This window comes from Triticum aestivum, chromosome 6A (genome assembly GCF_018294505.1).
Source record: "Triticum aestivum cultivar Chinese Spring chromosome 6A, IWGSC CS RefSeq v2.1, whole genome shotgun sequence".
NCBI lineage: Eukaryota > Viridiplantae > Streptophyta > Magnoliopsida > Poales > Poaceae > Triticum > Triticum aestivum.
The window spans coordinates 308335269-308352086 of NC_057809.1; positions in this window are offsets into that span (position 1 = coordinate 308335269).

Sequence of the window (16818 nt, forward strand, 5' to 3'; positions counted from 1 at the left end):
GTTTCCAAGCATTGCAATACCGTTTTCGCTCTCTTTTATCATTAGTTACCTTGCTGTTTTTATATTTTCAGATTACAAAAACTAATATCTACCATCCATATTTCACTTGTATCACCATCTCTTCGCCGAACTAGTGCACCTATACAATTTACCATTGTATTGGGTGTGTTGGGGACACAAGAGACTCTTTGCTATTTGGTTGCAGGGTTGTTTGAGAGAGACCATCTTCATCCTACGCCTCCCATGGATTGATAAACCTTAGGTCATCCACTTGAGGGAAATTTGCTACTATCCTACAAATCTCTGCACTTGGAGGCCCAACAACATCTACAAGAAGAAGGTTGTGTATAGACATTGATACGTTTCCAACGTATCTATAATTTTTGATTGCTCCATGCTATATTATCTACTGTTTTGGGAAATATTGGGCTTTATTATCCACTTTTATATTATTTTTGGGACTAACCTATTAACCGGAGGCCCAGCCCAGATTTGCTATTTTATGCCTATTTCAGTGTTTTGAAGAAAAGGGATATTAGACGGAGTCGAAACGGAACAAAATGAACTGGAGAAGTTATTTTTGGAAGGAAACACACCTGATGGACTTGGACCCCACGTCAGAAGATACGGGAGCTGCCCACGAGGGTGGGGGCGCGCCCACCCCCCTAGGGCGCGCCCCCCTGCCTCGTGGGGCCCCCATGGCTCCCCTGACGTGCTTCTTCTGCCTATATAACTCCATATACCCTAAAACTTCCAGAACGCACAATAGATCGGGATTTCTGCCGTCAGAAGCCTCCGTACCCATCGAAAACCAACCTAGACCCGTTCTGGCACCCTGTCGGAGGGGGCAATCCTTCTCCGGTGGCCATCTTCATCATCCCGGTGCTCTCCATGACGAGGAGGGAGTAGTTCTCCCTCAGGGCTGAGGGTATGTACGAGTAGCTATGTGTTTGATCTCTCTCTATCGTGTTCTTGAGATGATACGATCTTGATGTATCGCGAGCTTTGCTATTATATTTGGATCCTATGATGTTTCTTCCCCCCTCTTCTCTCTTGTAATGAATCGAGTTTCCCCTTTGAAGTAATCTTATCGGATTGAGTCTTTAAAGACTTGAGAACACTTGATGTATGTCTTGCCGTGGATAACTGTGGTGACAATGGGATACCACGTGCCACTTGATGTATGTTAAGGTGACCAACTTGCGGGTTTCGTGACATTGGGAACCTATGCATAGGGGTTGGCACATGTTTTCGTCTTGATTCTCCGATAGAACTTTCGGGCACTCTTTGAGGTCCTTTGTGTTGGTTGAATAGATGAATATGAGATTGTGTGATGCATATCGTATAATCATGCCCACGGATACTTGAGGTGACATTGGAGTATCTAGGTGACATTAGGGTTTTGGTTGATTTGTGTCTTAAGGTGTTATTCTAGTACAAACTCTAGGGCTGTTTGTGACACTTATAGGAATAGCCCAACGGATTGATTGGAAAGAATAACTTTGAGGTGGTTTCGTACCATACCATAATCTCTTCGTTCGTTCTCCGCTATTAGTGACTTTGGAGTGACTCTTTGTTGCATGTTGAGGGATAGTTTTATGATCCAATTATGTTAGTATTGTTGAGAGGACTTGCACTAGTGAAAGTATGAACCCTAGGCCCTATTTCCTATCATTTCAATACCGTTTATGCTCACTTTTATCGTTCGTTACCTTGCTGTTTTTATAATTTCAGATTACAAATACTATTATCTACTATCCATATTGCACTTGTATCACCATCTCTTCGCCGAACTAGTGCACCTATACAATTTACCATTGTATTGGGTGTGTTGGGGACACAAGAGACTCTTTGTTATTTGGTTGCAGGGTTGCTTGAGAGAGACCATCTTCATCGTACGCCTCCTATGGATTGATAAACCTTAGGTCATCCACTTGAGGGAAATTTGTTACTGTCCTACAAACCTCTGCACTTGGAGGCCCAACAACGTCTACAAGAAGAAGGTTGTGTCGTAGACATCAATCTCTTTTCTGGCGCCGTTGCCGAGGAGGTTAGCGCTTGAAGGTATATCTTTAGATCTTGCAATCGAGTCTTTTAGTTTCTTGTTTTATCACTAGTTTAGTTTATAAAAGAAAACTATAAAAATGGAATTAAGTTTGTCTCATACGCTTCACCTTTTTAATAAAATTGTGCTCAAGTGCTAGAAGAAGAAATCTATAAAATGTTTGGCACTAAATCTTTGAATGATGAGCATGATTGAAATGTTGTTAGTATGAACTCCTTGAATATCCGTGATGCTAATGATATGCAAAGCCACAAGCTTGGGGAAGCTATCTTTGATGAAGATGATATTTTTTGTCCCCCAAGCTTTGATGAGCAAGTTTATAATGATGATAGCATGCCTCCTACTTATGATGATTATTGTGATGATACTTATGCTGTAAAAAGTAGTGATTATATTTATAAAACTTGTCATGGTTATGATTACCCCTTCTCTGAACATCACTCTTTTAATGTGGAAACAATTTATAGTATTCAAGTTTCCTATGATACTCCCACTATTCTGAATGAGAAGAATTTTGCGTATGTGGAGAGTAGTAAATTTCTTATGCAAGTAGATCATGAAAAGAATTATTTAGGTGCTGGTTATATTGTTGAATTAATTCATGATGCTACTGAAATTTATTATGAGGGAGGACTATATGCTTGTAGGAATTGCAATAATATCAAGTTTCCTCTCTATGTGCTTAAAATTTTGAAGTTATGCTTGTTTTGCCCTCCTATGCTAATTGATTATTGTTTCCATAAGTTATTTGCTCACAAAATCCCTATGCATAGGAAGTGGGTTAGACTTAAATTTTCTAGTCATATTCTTCATGATGCTCTCTTTATGTTTCAATTCTTATCTTTTATGTGAGCATCATTGAAATCATCATGCCTAGCTAGGGGCGTTAAACGATAGCGCTTGTTGGGAGGCTACCCAATTTTATTTTAGTTCCTTGCTTTTTGTTCCAGTTCAGTAATAAATAATTCATATAGCCTCTTTTTAGATGTGGTTTTATGCTTTTAATTAGTGTTTGTGCCAAGTAGAACCTTTCGGAAGACTTGGGGAGAGTCTTGTTGATCATGCTGTAAAAAAACAGAAACTTTAGCTCTCACGAGAATTGCTTCCATTTTTATTTGGAGAGTTATATTTAGTTAATTATTTTTGGAGATGATTAATAGATAAATGCCTCAGGTCCAGAAATTTATTTGAGAATTTTATGAGTTCCGGAAGTATACGTTTGATCCAGATTACTACAGACTGTTCTGTTTTTGACAGATTCTGTTTTTCGTGTGTTGTTTGCTTATTTTGATGAATCTATGGCTAGTAAAATAGTTTATAAACCATAGAGAAGTTTGAATACAGTAGGTTTAACACCAATATAAATAAATAATGAGTTTATTACAGTACCTTGAAGTGGTGATTTATTTTCTTATACTAACGGAGCTTACGAGTTTTCTGTTAAGTTTTGTATTGTGAAGTTTTCAAGTTTTGGGTAAAGATTCGGTGGACTATGGAATAAGGAGTGGCAAGAGCCTAAGATTGGGGATGCTCGAGTCACCCCAAGGTAATATTCAAGGATAGCCAAGAGCCTAAGCTTGGGGATGCCCCGGAAGGCATCCCCTCTTTCGTCTTCGTTCATCGGTAACTTTACTTGGAGCTATATTTTTATTCGCCACATGATATGTGTTTTGCTTGGAGCGTCAATTTATTTAGTTAGGATTTGCACGATGTTATTTAGAACAATGTTCTGCATCTTTTATTTCAATAAAAGTGGCATTGATAGCCTTTACTATGCCTATGTTACAAGTATACATGTTGCTGTTTGAAAACAGAAAGTTTACCGCTGTTGCAATAATTCCCTAGAAAAGTCAGAATGTGATAAAATGTTGAAACCTTTTGCATATTAAGATCTGATAAATTTACTACAGTGGGAATTTTATTTCTTAATTTTTGGGGCTAGGGAAGTATGGGTGTTGCTGCATTCTTTACAGACTATCCTGTTTAGGCAGATTGCTGTTATGTTTGCATTGTTTGCATATGTTTGCTTCTTTAATTATTCTATTTGAGGATAGGACTATTAAATATGCAGAGGCATTTAGTATGCAATGTTGAATAATAATTTTAGTGATTTTCTACAGTAGAGTATGATAAGGTTTTTGCAATGGTTTATACTAACTTATCTCATGAGTCCTTGTTGAGTTTTGTGTGGATGAAGCTTTTGAGATTTAGAGAGACCGTGATATGAGAGGATTAAGGAGACACAAAAGCTCAAGCTTGGGGATGCCCAAGGCACCCCAAGATAATATTTCAAGAAGTCTCAAGCGTCTAAGCTTGGGGATGCCCCGGTTGGCATCCCACCTTTCTTCTTCAACAACTACCGGTTAGTATCGGTTGATCCTAAGTTTTTGCTTCTTCACATGATGTTTGCTATTATTAGATGTCATTTTATTTTGCTTTGCTTGCTGTTTGAATAGAGTACCAAGATCTGAAATTATTAAGTGTTAGAGAGTCTTCACATAGTTGCATAATTATTCGACTACTCATTGATCTTCACTTATATCTTTCGGAGTAGTTTGTCATTTGCTCTAGTGCTTCACTTATATATTTTAGAGCATGGTGGTAGTTTTATTTTGAAGAGATAGATGAACTCGTGTGCTTCACTTATATTATTTTGAGAGTCTTAAATAGCATGGTAATTTGCTTAAAATCCTAATATGCTAGGTATTCAAGAATAATAAGATTCTCCTATGAGTGTGTTGAATACTAAGAGAAGTTTGATACTTGATGATTGTTTTGAGATATGAGGATGCTAATATTAGAGTCATGCTAGTTGAGTGGTTATGAATTTGACAAATACTCGTGTTGAAGTTTGTGATTCCCGTAGCATGCATGTATGGTGAACCGTTATGTGATGAAGTCGGAGCATGATTTATTTATTGATTATCTTCCTTATGAGTGGCGGTCGGGGACGAGCGATGGTCTTTTCCTACCAATCTATCCCCCTAGGAGCATGCGTGTAGTACTTTGTTTCGATAACTAACAGATTTTTGCAATAAGTATGTGAGTTCTTTGTGACTAATGTTGAGTCCATGGATTATACGCACTCTCACCCTTCCACCATTGCTAGCCTCTCTAGTACCGCGCAACTTTCGCTGATACCATAAACCCACCATATACCTTCCTCAAAACAGCCACCATACCTACCTATTATGGCATTTCCATAGCCATTCCGAGATATATTGCCATGCAACTTTCCACCATTCCATTATTATGACACGCTTCATCATTTTCATATTGTTTTGCATGATCATGTAGTTGACATCGTATTTGTGGCAAGGCCGCCGTTCATAATTCTTTCATACATGTCACTCATGCATCATTGCACATCCCGGTACACCGCCGGAGGCATTCATATAGAGTCATATCTTGTTCTAAGTATCGATTGTAATTCTTGAGTTGTAAGAAAAATAAAAGTGTGATGATCATCATTATTAGAGCATTGTCCCAGTGAGGAAAGGATGATGGAGACTATGATTCCCCCACAAGTCGGGATGAGACTCCGGACGAAAAAAAAATAATAAATAAAAGAGGCCAAAGAAGCCCAAATAAAAAGAGGCCATAAAAAAGGGAGAAAAGGCCCAAACAAAAAAAAATATAAATAAAAAAATGATGAGATAAAAAGAGAGAAGGGACAATGTTACTATCCTTTTACCACACTTGTGCTTCAAAGTAGCACCATGATCTTCATAGTAGAGAGTCTCTCATGTTATCACTTTCATATACTAGTGGGAATTTTTCATTATAGAACTTGGCTTGTATATTCCAATGATGGGCTTCCTCAAAATGCCCTAGGTCATCGTGATCAAGCGAGTTGGATGCACACCCACTTGTTTCTTTTGTTGAGCTTTCATACATTTATAGCTCTAGTGCATCCATTGCATGGCAATCCCTACTCACTCACATTGATATCTATTGATGGGCATCTCCATAGCCTGTTGATACGCCTAGTTGATGTGAGACTATCTTCTCCCTTTTTGTCTTCTCCACAACCACCATTCTATTCCACCTATAGTGCTATGTCCATGGCTCATGCTCATGTATTGCGTGAAGATTGAAAAAGTTTGAGAACATCAAAAGTATGAAACAATTGCTTGGCTTGTCATCGGGGTTGTGCATGATTTAAATATGTTGTGTGGTGAAGATGGAGCATAGCCAGACTATATGATTTTGTAGGGATAACTTTCTTTGGCCATGTTATTTTTAAGAGACATAATTGCTTAAGTTAGTATGCTTGAAGTATTATTATTTTTATGTCAATATTTAACTTTTGTCTTGAATCTTATGGATCTGAATATTCATGCCACAATTAAGAAGAATTACATTGAAATTATGCCAACTAGAATTCCACATCAAAAATTATCGTTTTTATCATTTACCTACTCGAGGACGAGCAGGAATTAAGCTTGGGGATGCTTGATACGTCTCCAACGTATCTATAATTTTTGATTGCTCCATGCTATATTATCTACTGTTTTGGGTAATACTGGGCTTTATTATCCACTTTTATATTATTTTTGGGACTAACCTATTAACCAGAGGCCCAGCCCAGATTTGTTGTTTTATGCCTATTTCAGTGTTTTGAAGAAAAGGAATATCAGACGGAGTCGAAACGGAACGAAATCAACTGGAGAAGTTATTTTTGGAAGGAAACACACCTGATGGACTTGGACCCCACGTCAGAAGATACGAGAGCTGCCCACGAGGGTGGGGGGCGCGCCCACCCCCCTAGGGCGCGCCCCCCTGCCTCGTGGGGCCCCCGTGGCTCCCCTGACGTGCTTCTTCTGCCTATATAACTCCATATACCCTTAAACTTCCAGAACGCACAATAGATCGGGAGTTCCGCCGCCAGAAGCCTCCGTACCCACCGAAAACCAATCTAGACCCATTCCGGCACCCTGTCGGAGGGGGCAATCCTTCTCCGTGGCCATCTTCATCATCCCGGTTCTCTCCATGACAAGGAGGGAGTAGTTCTCCCTCAGGGCTGAGGGTATGTACCAGTAGCTTTGTGTTTGATCTCTCTCTCTCGTGTTCTTGAGATGATATGATCTTGATGTATCGCGAGCTTTGCTATTATATTTGGATCCTATGATGTTTCTTCCCCCCCCCCCTCTTCTCTCTTGTAATGAATCGAGTTTCCCCTTTGAAGTAATCTTATCGGATTGAGTCTTTAAAGACTTGAGAACACTTGATGTATGTCTTGCCGTGGATAACTGTAGTGACAATGGGATACCACGTGCCACTTGATGTATGTTAAGGTGACCAACTTGCGGGTTTTGTGACATTGGGAACCTATGCATAGGGGTTGGCACACGTTTTTGTCGTGATTCTCCGGTAGAACTTTGGGGCACTCTTTGAGGTCCTTTGTGTTGGTTGAATAGATGAATATGAGATTGTGTGATGCATATCGTATAATCACGCCCACGGATACTTGAGGTGACATTGGAGTATCTAGGTGACATTAGGGTTTTGGTTGATTTGTGTCTTAAGGTGTTATTCTAGTACGAACTCTAGTGTTGTTTATGACACTTATAGGAATAGCCCAACAGATTGATTGGAAAGAATAACTTTGAGGTGGTTTCGTACCCTACCATAATCTCTTCGTTCGTTCTCCGCTATTAGTGACTTTGGAGTGACTCTTTGTTGCATGTTGAGGGATAGTTTTATGATCCAATTATGTTAGTATTGTTGAGAGGACTTACACTAGTGAAAGTATGAACCCTAGGCCCTATTTCCTATCATTGCAATACCGTTTACGCTCACTTTCATCATTCGTTACCTTGCTGTTTTTATAATTTCAGATTACAAATACTATTATCTACTATCCATATTGCACTTGTATCACCATCTCTTCGCCAAACTAGTGCACCTATACAATTTACCATTGTATTGGGTGTGTTGGGGACACAAGAGACTCTTTGTTATTTGGTTGCAAGGATGCTTGAGAGAGACCATCTTCATCCTACGCCTCCTACGGATTGATAAACCTTAGGTCATCCACTTGAGGGAAATTTGCTACTGTCCTACAAACCTCTGCACTTGGAGGCCCAACAACGTCTACAAGAAGAAGGTTGTGTAGTAGACATCAGACATCAAGCTCTTTTCTGGCGCCGTTGCCATGGAGGTGAGTACTTCAAGGTATATCTTTAGATCTTGAAATTGAATCTTTTTAGTTTCTTGTTTTATCACTAGTTTAGTCTATAAAAGAAAATTACAAAAAATGGAATTAAGGTTTACTCATATGCTTCATCTTTTTAATCTATTTCGTGAAAATAAGGATTTCGTTAAATGTGCCAAAGTGTTAGATGAAGAATGTATTAAAATGTTTGGCACTAAATCTTTGGATGATGAGCATGATTGCAATGTTGTTAGTATGAATTCTTTGAATACCCATGATGCTAATGATATGCAAATCCACAAGCTTGGGGATGCTATGTTTGATGAAGTTGATATTTTTTGTCCCCCAAATTTTGATGAGCAAATTTATTATGATGATAGCATGCCTCCTATTTATGATGATTATATTGATGAAAGTGGGTTTGGAAGAGTGTCAACTTTACGAAGTAATGATCCCACAATTTTTGAGGGTGTTGAATCTTATTGTGATAATTATGAAATTGGATTTGGAGAGGTCATGACTTTATTTAGTGATGAATCCACTATTTCGGAAGAGGTTCCAATTGATTATGAGAACAAAGTTGCTATCTATGATGATTATTGTGATGACATGTATGCTTTAAATAATAATGATATCCATGAAACTTGTCATCATTATTTTAACTTTCAATTGGATTATGCGTCACATGATAGTTATTTTGAAGATACTCCCACTATTCTGAATGAGAAATTTTTTGCTTATGTGGAGAGTAATAAAAATTCTATGCTTGTAGATCATGAAAAGAATGCTTTATGTGATGGTTATATTGTTGAATTCATTCGTGATGCTACTGAAAATTATTATGAGAGAGGAACTTATGCTTTTACATATTGCAATAATATGAAGTTTCCTCTCTATGTGCTTAAAGTTTTAAAGTTATGGTTGTTTTGCCTTCCTATGCTAGTTGATTATTGTTCCCATGAGTTGTTTGCTCACAAAATTCCTATGCATAGGAAGTGGGTTAGGCTTAAATGTGCTAGTTATATTCTTCATGATGCTCTCTTTATGTTTCAATTCCTATCTTTTATGTGAGCATCATTGAAATCATCATGCCTAGCTAGGGGCGTTAAACGATAGCGCTTGTTGGGAGGCAACCCAATTTTATTTTTGTTTTTTGCTTTTTGCTCCTGTTTAGTAATAAATAATTCATCTATCCTCTGTTTAGATGTGGTTTTATGTTTTAATTAGTGTTTGTGCCAAGTAGAACCATTGGGAAGACTTGGGTGAAGTCTTTGCGATCTTGATGTCAAAAAACAGAAAGTTTTGCGCTCACGACATTAGCTGCCATGTTTTACTAGAGAGTGAGTTTAGGTTGATTCTTTGTGCAAATGATTAATAGGAAAATTCCTCAGGTCCACCAATTTATTTCAGAATTTTTGGAGTGACATAAGTATTCGAATGATACAGATTACTACAGACTGTTCTGTTTTTGACAGATTATGTTTTCATTGTGTTGTTTGCTTATTTTGATGAATCTATGAGTAGTATCGGAGGGTATGAACCATAGAGAAGTTGGAATACAGTAGATATTACACCAATATGAATTTAGAATAAGTTCACAACAGTACCTAAGTGGTGATTTATTTGCTTATAATGACGAAGCTTATGAGTTTTCTGTTAAGTTTTTTGTTGTGAAGTTTTCAAGTTTTGGGTAAGAATTCGATGCACTATGGAATAAGGAGTGGCAAGAGCGTAATCTTGGGGATGCCCAAGGCACCCCAAGGTAATATTCAAGGACAACCAAGAGCCTAAGCTTGGGAATGCCCAAGGCACCCCAAGGTAATATTCAAGGACAACCAAGAGCCTAAGCTTAGGGATGCCACGGAAGGCATCCCCTCTTTCATCTTCGTTCATCAGTAACTTTACATGGAGCTATATTTTTATTCACCACATGATATGTGTTTTTCTTGGAGCATCATTTTATTTTTTTTCTTTTGTTTTTCTTGCAGTTTGAAAAAATACCAAGATCTGAAATTCTTAAATGTTAGAGAGTCTTCACATAGTTGCATAATTATTCGATTACTCATTGATCTGCACTTATATCTTGTGGAGTAGTTTGTTGTTTGCTCTAGTGCTTCACTTATATTATTTTGAGACCCTTTTAGAACAGCATGGTAATTTTCTTTGGTTATGAAATTAGTCCTAATATGATAGGCATCCATGAGGGGTATAATAAAAACTTTCATATATAGTGCATTGAATACTATTAGAAGTTTGATACTTGATGATTGTTTTGAGGTATGAAGATGGTGATATTAGAGTCATGCTAGTTGTGAATTTGAGAGATGCTTGTGTTAAAGTTTGTGATTCCCGTAGCATGCATGTATGGTGAACCATTATGTGATGAAGTCGGAGCATGATTTATTTATTGATTGTCTTCCTTATGAGTGGCGGTCGGGGACGAGCGATGGTCTTTTCCTACCAATATATCCCCCTAGGAGCATGCACGTAGTACTTTGTTTCATTAACTAATATATTTTTGCAATAAGTATGTGATTTATTTATGGCTAATGTTGAGTTCATGGATTATATGCACTATCACCCTTCCACCATTGCTAGCCTCTCTTGTGCCGCGCAACTTTCGTCGGTACCATAAACCCACCATATACCTTCCTTAATTCAGCCACCATACCTACCTATTATGGCATTTCCATAGCCATTCCGAGATATATTGCCATGCAACTTTCCACCATTCTGTTTATTATGACATGCGTCATCATTGTGATATTGCTTTGCATGATCATGTAGTTGACATCGTATTTCTGGCAAAGCCACCATTCATAATTCTTTCATACATGTCACTCTTGATTCATTGCACATCCCGGTACACCTCCGGAGGCATTCACATAGAGTCATATTTTGTTCAAAGTATCGAGTTGTAATTCTTGAGTTCTAAGTAAATAAAAGTGTGATGGTCATCATTATTAGAGCATTGTCCCATGTGAGGAAAGGATGATGGATACTATGATTCCCCCACAAGTCGGGATGAGACTCGGGACGAAAAAAGAGAGAAAAAAACAAAAAAGAGAGAAAAAGAGAGAAGGGGAAATGCTACTATCCTTTTACCACACCTGTGCTTCAAAGTAGCACCACGATCTTCATGATAGAGAGTCTCCTATGTTGTCACTTTCATATACTAGTGGGAATCTTTCATTATAGAACTTGGCTTGTATATTCCAATGATGGGCTTCCTCAAAATGCCCTAGGTCATCATGAGCAAGCGAGTTGGATGCACACCCACTTAGTTTCTTTTTGAGCTTTCATACACTTATAGCTCTAGTGCATCTGTTGCATGGAAATCCCTACTCACTTACATTGATATCTATTGATGGGCATCTCCATAGCCCGTTGATACGCCTAGTTGATGTGAGACTATCTTCTCCTTTTTGTCTTCTCCACAACCACCATTCTATTCCACCTATAGTGCTATGTCCACGGCTCACGCTAATGTATTGAGTGAAAATTGAAAAAGTTTGAGAACATCAAAAGTATGAAACAATTGCTTGGCTTGTCATCAGGTTAAATATTTTGTGTGATGAGGATAGAGCATAGCCAGACTATATGATTTTGTAGGGATAGCTTTCTTTGGCCATGCTATTTTGAGAAGACAAGATTACTTTGTTAGTACGCTTGAAGTATTATTATTTTTATGTCAATATTAAACTTTTGTCTTGGATCTTTCGGATCTGAATATTCTTGCCAAAATAAAGAGAATTACATGGATAAATATGTTAGGTAGCATTCCACATCAAAAATTCTGCTTTTATGATTTACCTACTTGAGGACGAGCCGGAATTAAGCTTGGGGATGCTTGATACGTCTCCAACGTATCTATATTTTTTGATTGTTCCATGCTATTATATTATCAACCTTGGATGTTTTGTATGCATTTATATGCTATTTTATATTATTTTTGGGACTAACCTATTAACGTAGAGCCATGTGCCAGTTTCTGTGTTTTCCTTGGTTTTGAGTATCGCAGAAAAGGAAAATCAAACGAAGTCTAATTGACTTGAAATTTCACGGAGATCATTTCTGGACCAGAATAAGCCCACGGAGTGCCGGAGATGGGCCCAAATAGTCCCGAGGCCACCACAAGGGTGGGGGCGCCCTACCCCCCTGGGCGCACCCCACTACCTCGTGGCTGCCTCGGGGACCCCCCTGACTTGTTCACGACTCCAACACCTCCTATATATACCCAAACTTCCAGAAAGAAACCTAGATCGGGAGTTCTGCCGCCGCAAGCCTCTATAGCCACCTAAAACAAATCCAGACCCATTCCGACACCCTGCCGGAGGGGGGAATCCCTCTCCAGTGGCCATCTTCATCATCACGGTGCTCTGCATGACGAGGAGGGAGTAGTTCACCCTTGGGGCTGAGGGTATGTACCAATAGCTATGTGTTTGATCTCTCTCTCGTGTTCTTGATTCGGCATGATCTTGATGTATCGCGCGCTTTGCTATTATAGTTGGATCTTATAATGTTTCTCCCCCTCTACTCTCTTGTAATGGATTGAGTTTTCCCTTTGAAGTTGTCTTATTGGATTGAGTCTTTAAGGATTTGAGAACACTTGATGTATGTCTTGCATGTGCTTATCTGTGGTGACAATGGGATATTCACGTAATCCAGTTGATGTATGTTTTGGTGATCAACTTGCGAGTTCCGTGACCTCGTGAACTTATGCATAGGGGTTGGGACATGTTTTCATCTTGACTCTCCGGTATAAATTTTGGGGAACGCTTTGAAGTTATTTGTGTTTGTTCAATAGATGAATCAGAGATTGTGTGATGCATATCGTATAATCATACACACGGATACTTGAGGTGACGTTAGAGTATCTAGGTGACATTAGGGTTTTGGTTGATTTGTGTCTTAAGGTGTTATTCTAGTACGAACTCTAGGATAGATTGAATGGAAAGAATAGCTTCGTGTTATTTTACTACGGACTCATGAATAGATCGATCGGAAAGAATAACTTTGAAGTGGTTTCGTACCCTACAATAATCTCTTCGTTTGTTCTCCACTATTAGTGACTTTGGAGTGACTCTTTGTTGCATGTTGAGGGATAGTTATATGATCCAATTATGTCATTATTGTTGAGAGAACTTGCACTAGTGAAAGTATGAACCCTAGGCCTTGTTTCCAAGCATTGCAATACCGTTTTCGCTCTCTTTTATCATTAGTTACCTTGCTGTTTTTATATTTTCAGATTACAAAAACTAATATCTACCATCCATATTTCACTTGTATCACCATCTCTTCGCCGAACTAGTGCACCTATACAATTTACCATTGTATTGGGTGTGTTGGGGACACAAGAGACTCTTTGCTATTTGGTTGCAGGGTTGTTTGAGAGAGACCATCTTCATCCTACGCCTCCCATGGATTGATAAACCTTAGGTCATCCACTTGAGGGAAATTTGCTACTGTCCTACAAACCTCTACACTTGGAGGCCCATCAATGTCTACAAGAAGAAGGTTGTGTAGTAGACATCACGGCACAAGGCATAGTAAGAACAGGACATTTGATACGCCTAAAGAACACAACCTCGGCCTGTCTCTTCCACTACATACAAAACAAAAGTCAACGCATCAGAAAACAAATGAAGGAACATGGAGATACACAACCTCCTCTTCGTCACCTTATTCGGCTGCTTTTCCTCCTCTCTTCCTCCTCTTAGGCCGCTCCACAAGCTGGTATTGAAAAAATACACTGATAAGGAAAAAAATGCAAAACTATGAGATACACAAAGTACACCAAAATTCCACTAATGCCTACATAGGCAGTGCATTTTAGAAGTCCAACTATGTATACATAGGCAGTGCAACCATGTATGACCAGAAGATAAGATGCTTTCAAAATTTTAGAAATTTACATAGAAGAAGTTCAACCATGTACACCAAGGTAGTAATAAAACATGTATACCAACAAGTTAAGTTAATTTCTTCATGTATATATCAGAAGTTCACCTATGTACACAAAGGTAGTAATACCATATAAGGCAAGCATTTCAACTAATTTATTCATGTATATCAAGCAGAAGGTCAACTATGTACGCCAAGGCAATGCAACAAACACAAAAACTACAACAAATCAATAAAAGTTCTCAAAAGTGTCGGCGTTCTGGGAACGGGGGTCCCCAGACTTGCCTGCAGCCTGTGGCGTGGCTCAAAGGGGGGCCCAGCATGGCCCATCTTCATCAACACAGACCCAAGACCCTCGCGAGGGGCCAAGCCTCGCGGGGCGGACGACACAGAGCTTCCTCAGGCACGGCCTCACCAGGCTGGCTCGCGAGGAGGCGGAGAGATCAAGGCGAGGTACCTCACGACGTGCCCGTGACGTAAGCCATGACGACCAAGGGCGCCAGGCGGGCGCCAGCCCGCGCAGTGTCCTCCTTTCCCCTTTGGTGCAAAGGGGGCAAGCGCAGCCGTGGGGTACCGAGGCATCAGGCAAAGGTTGCCATTTCGGTGCAACAAGACCAAGACCAGGAGGACTGCAGGACGGAGGTCATCATGGAGCCCAAGACGGTGTCACCACCAGAGCTTTGTGCAGGCGAGGACCAACTTTAGTGAGGATAAGTGTACCAGATGTTCCCCTTCACAATGGACAATTGTTGGCGCCCTTCCCACTCAATATTTGGGAAGAGGCCCAGGGCCATTGCCTATAAATAGGACCAGCCACCCACAGGGAGAGGGGGTGGAGGTTCAGGTTCAGGTTCAGGTTCGAGATCGAGCATCGAGGATCAAGGATCGGATCGAAATCAGAGAGAGAGAAGGGTGACTGAACTCCTCCTAGCAGTTCGTCCCCCCAGCCAAGAACAGACCCTCGCGAGGCTATTCTTCCTTGTATTGTTCATCATCATCATCCCAAGAGGCCATCCACCACACCACACACTGGAGTAGGGTATTACACCACAACGGTGGCCTGAACCAGTATAAACCCTGTGTCTCTTGTGTTGTTCTTTCCATAGCTTAGATCTTAGCGAGGCGGAGGGGTGAAGGTAGGTAGGAGGCGGAATCTCCGCGCGCACCCCAGTGTTCGAACCTCGAGGGTCTGCCGGAACCCAAAATCCGACATTTGGCGCGCCAGGTAGGGGTGCGCCGGAATTTGTCTTCCACCACCCCGTTCTCCTCCGACCATCGCGTCCATGTTTGACGCTCGTCGGGCCCGCGCCGAGTGCCGGGCCACTCTCGCTTCCCGTGTCGCCCAGACGGCTCCTGTCGGCGGGCGTCCTCGCCGTTCCCCATCACCTGCCGTCAACGCTGCCACTAGCCCGGCGGGGGACGAGCAGCAAGCATCGTCTCAGCATCCGTCAGTGCGGCAAGACGGCCGCACCGCTACTCCCTCGCTCACCCCAGCTGGTTCTTCGTCCCGCGCGCTCCGCGCACCCATGGAGGCTCGAGCTGCGCTCATCGCGGCAAACGAGCTCCTGCGCTACCGTCCTGTCGACGATGTCTATGAAGAATGGCTCGACTGCATCGCCGAGCTCGTCCATGCCGCAGGGGGCTCTCCTGCGCCGTCCGTTCCACTGCACCGCACCCCGCCCCGCGCGGGCGACGAGGCTCCGGCGGCGCCCCGGCCGCCTCCTCCTCAAGAAGGCGCCATGGCTCCAAGGCTCGTGGCCCCTGGGCGGAACCCGCTCCGTCAGGTGCCAGCGCGGCAAGAGTAGAGCTGCCAAGAAGTCCCTCGCCCGCAAGAAGCTGCCCGGGCGCTCCCTGCTCCAGCACGTCGCGACCATGCTCCTGCTCCCGCATGCCAAGACCCTGCGCTGCTCCCAGCTGCAGCGCGTGGGGACATGCAAGACCAAGCTCTCCGTCACCCAAGGCCTCCCATGGCCACAGCAGGCTGCCGTGCCTTCACCACCAAGCTACGCAGCGTCGCGTGGCCCGGCAAGTTCAAGCCAGACCTGCCTCCTCGTTACGACGGCACGGCCGACCCTGCGGAGTTCCTCCAGCTCTATGAGCTGGGCATCGAAGCTGCCAACGGAGACGAGAAGGTCATGGCGAACTGGTTTCCCATGGCTCTCAAGGACGGGGCCCGCACCTGGCTCCTGAACCTAGCTCCAGGCACGATCTCCTCCTGGGACGAGATGCACACCCGCTTCATCGCCAACTTCCAAGGTACTCGCGACCGGCCACCCGCCGTGAGCGACCTGCGCCGCATCAAGCAACAACCCGGGGAGACCCTGCGGAAGTACATCCAGTGCTTCAACAATGCACGCCTCAAGATTCCCAAGGTGACCGAGGAGGCCATCATCTCAGCCTTCTCCGACGGCATGCGCGATGTCAAGATGAAGGAGGAGCTGGCGATGCATGAAGACCTGTGCACTTCCTTGGAGTTGTTCAACTTGGCAACCAAGTGCGCCAGGGCTGAGGAAGGGCGTCTCTCCCTCCTCGAGCTGCCTGCCGGAGACCCAGAAGAGAAGAAGCCCAAGGCCAAGGATGTGAAGCGCAAGGGGGCTGTCGTGCTCGCGGCAGAACCAGACACCAAGCGGGGCAGAGATCTGCCCGAACCTCCAAGGGCAGTCGATACTGTGTGTACCACGACCTCCACACC